Raw genomic sequence first — 8,784 nt, 5'->3', positions numbered from 1 at the left:
TGTTATTTCTGTCTGTTTGCACACATCCTTGTCTGTAAGAATTCATCATGCTTCAATACATTCATGTAGCCACCGCTGGCTGTTAGGACAGAGAGAGAGAAATGAATATATTATTACTGTCTTTCATAATCTGCAGTAATGACAGTCCGGCATTATTATTCACAATTTACTAATTATCCCTTCTGACCTGTCATCTGATCCACATTCACAGCAACAAACAGACCTAGTTGTTCTAAGGTCAGATTAAATTGTGTTGGTCACTGCCTGCCTAAATGGTAATTCTAAAAATAATTCCTCTTTCCCCCCTCTTTTATTTTTTTGTGAGCCCTCCGTGCCCTCTGCTTCTGCTATTTTCTCTTATTCATCTCTGCTGCGTTTTCTGTCTTTTCTCAGCCTTTGTCACATTACACGGAGCTGTCCTTCTTGCTCAGTGTTGAACTGTGGAAAACAGCTATCTATAGCTCACATTTTTTGCATTTTAAGCACCACAAGAAGCCATGCATGAAGATATCCAAATTGACATATCAAAAATGATCAAGTGAAAGCCAATATATTTACTTAAATGATAGCTGGGAACACAGCCACAAAAACACGTTAAGGTCTGTCTCTAATCAGGGATTGACAGGGGTGGAATTACCTGAAGTATTATGGGGCACATGGTAAATTCACAGAATTAATTCCATCAGAAGAACAACGTTGCCATACTCACCAATCTGCTGCTCTGAACTTCTCTCTATAGCAGATTGTTTTCACACACCAACTACTTCCAATGACTTCAACTTTTGTACATTTTTTTCCTACAGAGCTAACATAAAACTCAAAAAAATCAAAAAATCAACAGCAAAGGGAAGGATTATTCCTTTTGAGCCACTGGAAAGGCTTTGAACGTGAAGCAGCTTTGTACTGAGTAGTTCAATACCAATAAAAAAAAGGAAAGAAAGAAAAGAAAGAAAAAGAAAAAAGACAGAATGAAAAAAGAAGCTAAGCAGAACCAACTGTATTTAAGCACTGAGTGACAACAAAAGTAATTTTAACTTCTAAAAAAAGAAGTCAGCCAAAGAAATTGCATGTATTCATTCCCCTTCATTACTGCTAAATGCATCGAGGTGGAGCTAATTCTCCAGTTTTGTACTATTAAACCACTGCAGAAGAAGAGGAAGCAACAAGATGACATCATTAAAAGTGCACCAGACAAAACTCAAATGATGAAAAAACGTGGTTTTGATTTCTAATTCATTATGGTAATGAAATTAGTGCTGTACATACGCCTAAACTGATCAAGGCAGCGAGTGAGAAATGTTCTGATGGAAAAATCTGGCTCATTTACCAGAATATCTGGAAATATCAGGTAAATGTTCTTCTGTGGTCACCAGTATATCTCTAACTGTGTCTGATGTTTGGTGCAAAGCAGGTAGTGCGCAGCTGTTTTGAGAGCCGTTTGGCTCTTATCAGTTCCCTGCTGCAGCTGATAACAGTGATGATGGGAGTGGTGAATACAAACAGCGACGCTACGGGTCGGAAAACAAAACAATCATCCGAAAGATGCTAAAATGCTCTGCAGAGCTGAGAGGAAATGAAATGAGTTAATACTGTGAATGCTTAAACTGATGTAATGTTCTAGCATGCAGCTGTTTTATCTACTGTATATGTTTTACCTTATGTGTTATGTGAGTGAATCTGTCATCAAACTATTTGTTCTCTTACACGTACAAAATGCTGACAAACGAGTTAGATGTGTCAATTCTGTGAAGTCAGCTTTGAGCCAATTTTAACATGAGTCACAACCTTTTCAATGATCACATTGCATTTTGTATAATATGTAGCCAAAGCCCTCTCTGTGTATTGACTGTTAATGGTAAACAAAGCAACAAAGCGATTGAGTGGAATTTATTGAGTTCTCTTATGAATTTATTTTAGCCCTGACCAACACCAGTGCCACTAAGAATAAAGAAAAAGCTTTATCTGCTGTTTTTTGATTGAGTTAAAAAAACTAACGGCACACACTTCACACATCCTGAGCACACACACATGGACATACCAAGACACAACTTATCCACCAGAGACATGTAGGCCACTTGGGTCACTTCCTGGAACCCATAAGCCTTTGTGAAAGGTCGTGCAGTCAAATACTAATACCTTTAGTTTGGTCTCAGAGGAAGTGCTCCGTTTTGAGAAACGGCTAAGTCAGAGTCTCCAAAGGTCAACCACTCTAGATGGGGAGTAACAGACCATGAGGTCAGAACAACAAATATGCCAAGTAGATGATTCCCCCAAGGTTGCGTATTCACTGTCTGTGAGAAAAGCGTATGTGCCTTTCAACAAGGATGAATCTCAAAGCTGTTCACTTCTCTCTCTCTCTCTCTCTCTCTTTGACTTCTTTAACTGAGAGGAAAACACATCCAGTTTTTTTCAAATTTGTTTTCTTGATTCCTTCTGCTCTCTTTCTTTGCCTCCAGCTCAAGACACGACGCAGTGGAGGAAATGAAGAAAGTAAGAGATATTTCAACTAGCTTGTTATGATAAATGAAACGAGAATAGAGATGACACGGAAACAGATCACAAAAGCACTCGGGAGATTCGACACAAGTCTATTTTCTTTTGGGTTTTTTTTTTTTTTTTCCTCCACAGAAACAGCACTGGGGCCGATTTGGTTTGGATTTAGCATGAATTACCACGGCTTAGATCCTGTTAGTGCTGATAAAGCCCCAAAATGTCCCTGTTGTATCCTTATCCTCCCTATGAATATTCAACAACTTGCTCTCATCTCCCCATTGTTTTCTCATTTGTACTGGTATCTGACAGTGCTGGTGATAATGTGTTGGAGGAAGATGTGGCACAGGGAAGTGGCATTGATATATGATCCGATAGGGGCCTCTGCGACACGCTTCAATGGACTCAAAGGAGCCTCATCTCTGAGCTCAATCAGAACGTGGTTGAAATTCATTAAAGTTAAAGTGACTTTGATTTATTATCTTGAAAATGATTAGGTCGGATAGATTTGTTGTTTCAAGCAATATCCGGCTGGAAACATTTAAACTGACAGTTTTTAATATGGAAGTCACTCAAGTGGCCTCCTTTTCTTACAGTGCTCGTTTTGTCTGGGATTTAAAGAATCAACAGTCTGGACTTCCGAAAATTCCCACATTCCAATCTGGAGACATTAATGTAAGCCATGCATGTGTGTGTGTGGCAACAGTTAAAACTATCGAACAAGCTGTGGCATTGTGAGTGTGTGTGGTCACTGCGACTGAATTTGTGCGCATGTGTGCATACACCCTGTGTGTTTGTGTGTGTGTGTGTGTGAGAGAGATCAGTGAAGCGGGCGGTGGGAGAATAACCATGTTAGTGTGAGAGAGCAGAAAGGCTACATCTGTCACTTTGTATTTTCTCACACACATTTTGACAAGGCCTGCCGCGATAACCCGGCCTGTCCAACACACACACTCATACACATCTCATGCCTCATATAGCATGGCAGAGTGAGTGAGGTTCATCCACTGTTCAAGGGTAAAAGTGAAACTGTAGGTACTGTTCACCAAGGAGTGGATTTTGTGTGTGTGTGTGTGTGTGTGTGTGTGTGTGTGTGTTTGTGTGTGTGTCACAATAGATTTTTTTTTTAATGAAAGTGCCAGTCCATTGTGTACTGCAAATCTCTCTGTATGGAGTGTGTGTGTGTTTGTGCATGTGTGCCCTCTGCTCCAGATGGCATATAAAATGACAGTGAAGCATTTCCTTTGCCAGCGTTAGTGCTATCGCTCTTTCTCTCACCCTCACCCCCCACTCTCCTCACCCTGTATGCCCCATATCCACCAGCCATATGCTCAGCCCTAGAGCTAGGCCTGTTGCCAGACTGGAACATGCAACTGTGTGACTGTGTAAAACAGAGAAAAAGTAAACAAGAGAGAGACAGAGACAGAGAGAGAGAGTTGCAGGGAACAATATGATGAGGGGACGAGGCTCAAATCTTGACTTTAACCCATTAATGACTAATGACTAACCATATTTAGTATGTTTATGAAAACGGTTTTTTTTCTGTAGATACTGTCTAGATATATGTTACACTTTAGAAAAATACCAAAAAAAATCGCAAAAGAGGTTTAATATTATTGTTGGGGTTTGGTCTCCTGCTTCTGGTGTTTTTTCCTCCCCTTTTTCACTCTTTTTCTCTGTGTGTTAGTAGGTGTGTTTGGTCCTCTGATGGGATCCAGGCTGGAGCTGTGCTGGGCGTTCCTGTTTTTCCCACCTGCCTGCCTACACACCTGCTCTCGATACTGCGATCAACTTCGCCATGATTCAACAGCCTTTATGAGACCGGTCTCTCCTCTCCACCTTTGCTAGATTCTGCTTCCTTAGTGGTATTCAGATGGGCCTTGGCCTTGTGCTTTCTTTGGATCTTTTTTCCCCTGTGAATATTTCTGTGGATTAATCCTGTTTCTTCTTGCTCTACTCAGGTTCACCTGCTCATGCTTTGTGAATGGACTCTGACTCCATGGCTGTATCTACCATTTAAGTCCCCAAGGTCCGGACCTCAGTATTTTTTCTGAGGTGTATATAAAAAAGTCATGTAATAACTACTCTGCTTTGGTGCTGCAAAGATCTTGTATAATGTCTCACTTTCTCCTGATCACTTGTGTCACTGTGTGTTGGTGCCTGTGTGTAGGAGAGTGAATGATTGGAGGAGTGAGAGCTCCTAATGTTAATACAAGATCTTCGATCAACACAGAAGTTTTTAGGCCATGTTTATTTGGCCATGTCAACAAAGTGGACAGGCAGCTGAATGATGTGGGCCGAGAGCGTGGACTGCCACATTGCTTGTAGTTCAGAGTCTGGATGGGGATAAAGAAATGAAGGTGTCGCGCTGTGTGAATTAACTAGTTAGCTATTGATGCTGAACATAATTCCATCCATTAATGTCAGGTTGATTAACGTTAAACCAAAGTATGATTGCTTTGCTTGCAGTCAGGAGGTTTTTAAGTTAAAATACTAAAGTACAGTTTTTTTTTTTTGCTTTTGAAAACAATTCTGAGAATATGTGTACTTCACAGAGACAACGTGGAAATGTCTGTAATTTATTTTTTCAAAGATTTATCACTCCAATATGGAGTAAGAAATTAATATTGAAAGTCTAAATATGCTTTATTTCCTATTGATTGCAATTGATTGATTGATTGCAATTCACATGTGGGTATAATTGAAAATACACATATACTACATATCATCTACAACTCTCTTTTTTCTTTAATGCAGATTGGGGATTTGCAGTATCTGTTTACAGAACTGTCCACAGTCAAACAATTTGATGCACTGTGGACTGTGCAACCTTGCTTCAAATATCTTCACAAACTGAGGCCATCATCTAACTCTATTATATGGAGACAATGTGGTAATATGACTTTACAAGTAAGCACCTCTGCCAAGAAGTCCTAACATGCCACTCTTTGTTGTGTTTGCCACTCCTGGTACAAGGTTATCTTTTCAGTCTCTCCTTCAACATATTGTGAATGTTACCAGACAACAGCTTCTGTTGTATGATTGATGAATAAGTCTTTTTTTCCTTTGCAGATGCAGACTTCATGTCCAAATACTTAATCTCCTGTCAAGCACAACCACCTCAAGTACACAGTTTTCTAATACTCACCTTCATCATAGTTTTCATAGCCATAATTAGAGTAACATATTTTTTTGTAGTTTTACAAAAATGTGGATCATTTGAACCCTCAAAGCAACACATGCTGAAATGTCTGCTATGTTTTTTTTTTTTTTAGAAACTTAACATCAACAGTACATTAATTAAACCAATCATTTTAAATCAAAAGATTTCAATTCAGGTTAATTCATGTTTATATGCCTAAGTGTGCTAAAAACGTTCATTTTAAGATTTAATTTAATTTAATTTTAAGAAATTAACCTATAATCAACTTAAATATTTAAGCTAATAGCAATAACAGTACAATAATAAAGGAAAAAAGTCAAGCAAAACTGAGTAAGTTCATAGAGGTTGCTGTTTTTGGTAAAAATTGAGTTATAACCTGTTTCTTACTTTCTGATATTTATGTAAGGAAAATATGCAATATAAATGTGTAATTTATATGAAAACTGTTATTAAAATTTGAAAAAAAAAAAAAAAAAAAGTCCAAAGTATAGTGACTGCACTTTGGCTCAGTAGTTACTGCTCTCTGTGCCGCAGGTCACTGCTGAGGTGGGTTAGGGCAGCAGCATCACAGTGGATCTGCATGTTTGTGCGAAGTGTTTACCGTGTGTGGGTGCGTGTTCTGCGAGGAGAGCTAATTATGATCCTTCATGTATGAAAAAGTAACACAGAAGTCAGATGGAGCAAATTAATTATCAGCTACTAAAAAAACTGAGCCACAAGTGTGAGTGGAGGAAAAAGAAGCATGAAAGCTTGTTGCCACGCTTCAGCAATTTGTGCATCAGTTCTGTGATTTTAATGTTCATGCTCTCTGGTATTTTAGAAATCTTGACATAAATATACTTCTTGTGATAATTGGAGGGGGTGCTTAAAATAAACTGACTACGTCATTAATTAACTGTTTGTATGTAAACATAATGACTTATTATATGGATTACTTTGTGGCAGTATCCGTCACATAAATGCATATGTAACTTATCTAAGTTTCCTTAGGCATAGGCAGCCAGAGTGCAAGTTAGTCAAACATTTAAATATCAGTGCAGCCGTGCCCCGCTCTCTGTAACTAGGCCTCAAAAAAGATTGTGATCTGTACAAGAAGTGCCACACAGGCATTTTCCCCACCAATTCCAATGCTTTATCAGCTAGACAGAACAGAAAGCAAGCAATGTTTCATCATGTCCTCATAGTTCCAAACCTTGGCTTCTAATCCAGAACAGCACCTTCCTGACTGACACCTTCCTCCTCGATGCACAGAAGAAGTACACCGCTTTCTAGGGGAACCACTTGTTCTGCAATGTTCTTTTGATGAGGAATCTTCACTGGCAAATTACTCACATCAAGCCGCAATGGCACGACTCAGAAAACTACAAGGAGAGAGGAGAGAAGGAGGCGGAGGTTGCCTCACTGGGGAGAAGCAGATAACTTCTGATACTACTTCAGGTTGCCAATTAAATTCGAAACGGCTGTGAGGGTAACCAAAAAGACGATGACAATGAGGATATTCGCGGTGATGATGAATATGATGATGAGGATGTTAGCATGGATGATGCTGCCTGAGCTGACGCTTTCCCAGCTTTTTGAAGAAATGTGAAGAGGAGGTGAGATGAGACAGAGTAGGTGAGAAGAATGAGTGTGGAAAAACAAAAAGGCTTTGACTTCAGAGTGATAGAGAAAGAGACATATTAGATCTCTTCCACCCGGCACCCGCCTCCACAGATTCCTGCCTTTTAAGCGCTTTCCATCTCAAACCCACTTCTGTCATGGGCAATAACACTCGATTCCATTCAACCAAGCAGGATGAAGTGACTGAAGCTAGCGAGCGCAGCTACAGCACGTTTGATAGACTCCCGCTCGTTCTGCTCTCTAGCCTCTTCTGTCATCATCACTGATCCCAGTGACACTTGGCTCATTAAAGGGAAAGGGAGTTGGGGAAAGGCAAAGCAAATTATTACATTTTTAACTTTAATTTCTAAGCATTTGAGATGTTTTTTGGCAGTAAAATATGGATAGGATTTGGCACTTGAGAAGGTAGAGTAAAAGTTCAACTCAGAAGGTCACTTTGCCCTGGCACTCTTCTTTCATATCTTGCTTCTATTGCAACAGGGGGGAAAAAATGCTGCAGAATTCTTCTAACAGTCATCATTATGCACAAAAGTATCACATTATATCCGCCCTATCTACCTAAGAATTAGATGAATTAGGCTGGATGATTCTGCATCTCCAAAAATAAAAATCTTCACACCCAAATGTGTGGCATGGAGGAAGGTGCAACCTGAAAACAAAAACAAACAAAAAAAACTGCACGCTGTCCAACTTACTGCTGAAATACTGTATCCAACTGCTATGATTAAGGTTGTAATTTAAGGTTTCTTAAAAGTTTCTTCAAATTTCTTACCTTTCCACACAGGACAGCACAAGGGATTGTGGACTGCTGTCTACCAGATCCGGACTCAGTTTACGCTGCCCAAGTCCAGAAAAGGGCCAGATGCATTGCCACAAATCCCACCCACCCGGGCAACGAACCACTTTGTACCGCTTCCATCAGGAAAGCGGTACAGCAACATTACAACAAGGACAAACAAAGTCAGGGACAGCTTCTTCCCCAGAGCTGTAAAAGCAATAGCCCACCTGCAGTGAAATACTCACACCCCATCCCCTTACAGGAACTTCACTCATGCACCCTCCTCCCTCCGCCACATACACACACCTTCTCACACACACACACACACACACACACACAATCAAACACTCACAGCATACCATAGACTGGCACTAAGTGCACTTTATCTATTTTGCCTTGTGTTTTATATCTTTATATTTTTCTTAAGTGTTCATTTTAAGTATTTTGTGATGTTTATACATGTGCCTTTAAGCTGATGACTAATGACTCTTGAATCTTGAATCATATGCCAGATCCACAAAGTCAGTTATTGCACCATCACCACTTCAGACCTGTGGCTTTAACCTCTAACCTGATGAAGACCATGGAAAGGCTCATACTGATCCACCTCCGACCCCTGGTGAGCTCCAAGCTGGATCCCCTGCAATTTGCCTACTGACCAGACATTTGGGTGGATGACTCATCGTCATCTGCCTATACTGCACAGATCCCTCCTGCACCTTGAGGAACCTGC

The sequence above is a fragment of the Scatophagus argus genome, chromosome 2 (genome assembly GCF_020382885.2).
Source record: "Scatophagus argus isolate fScaArg1 chromosome 2, fScaArg1.pri, whole genome shotgun sequence".
NCBI classification, from domain to species: Eukaryota; Metazoa; Chordata; class Actinopteri; family Scatophagidae; genus Scatophagus; species Scatophagus argus.
The sequence above is the reverse complement of the archived record's forward strand: the minus strand, read 5'-3'. Positions refer to the sequence as shown.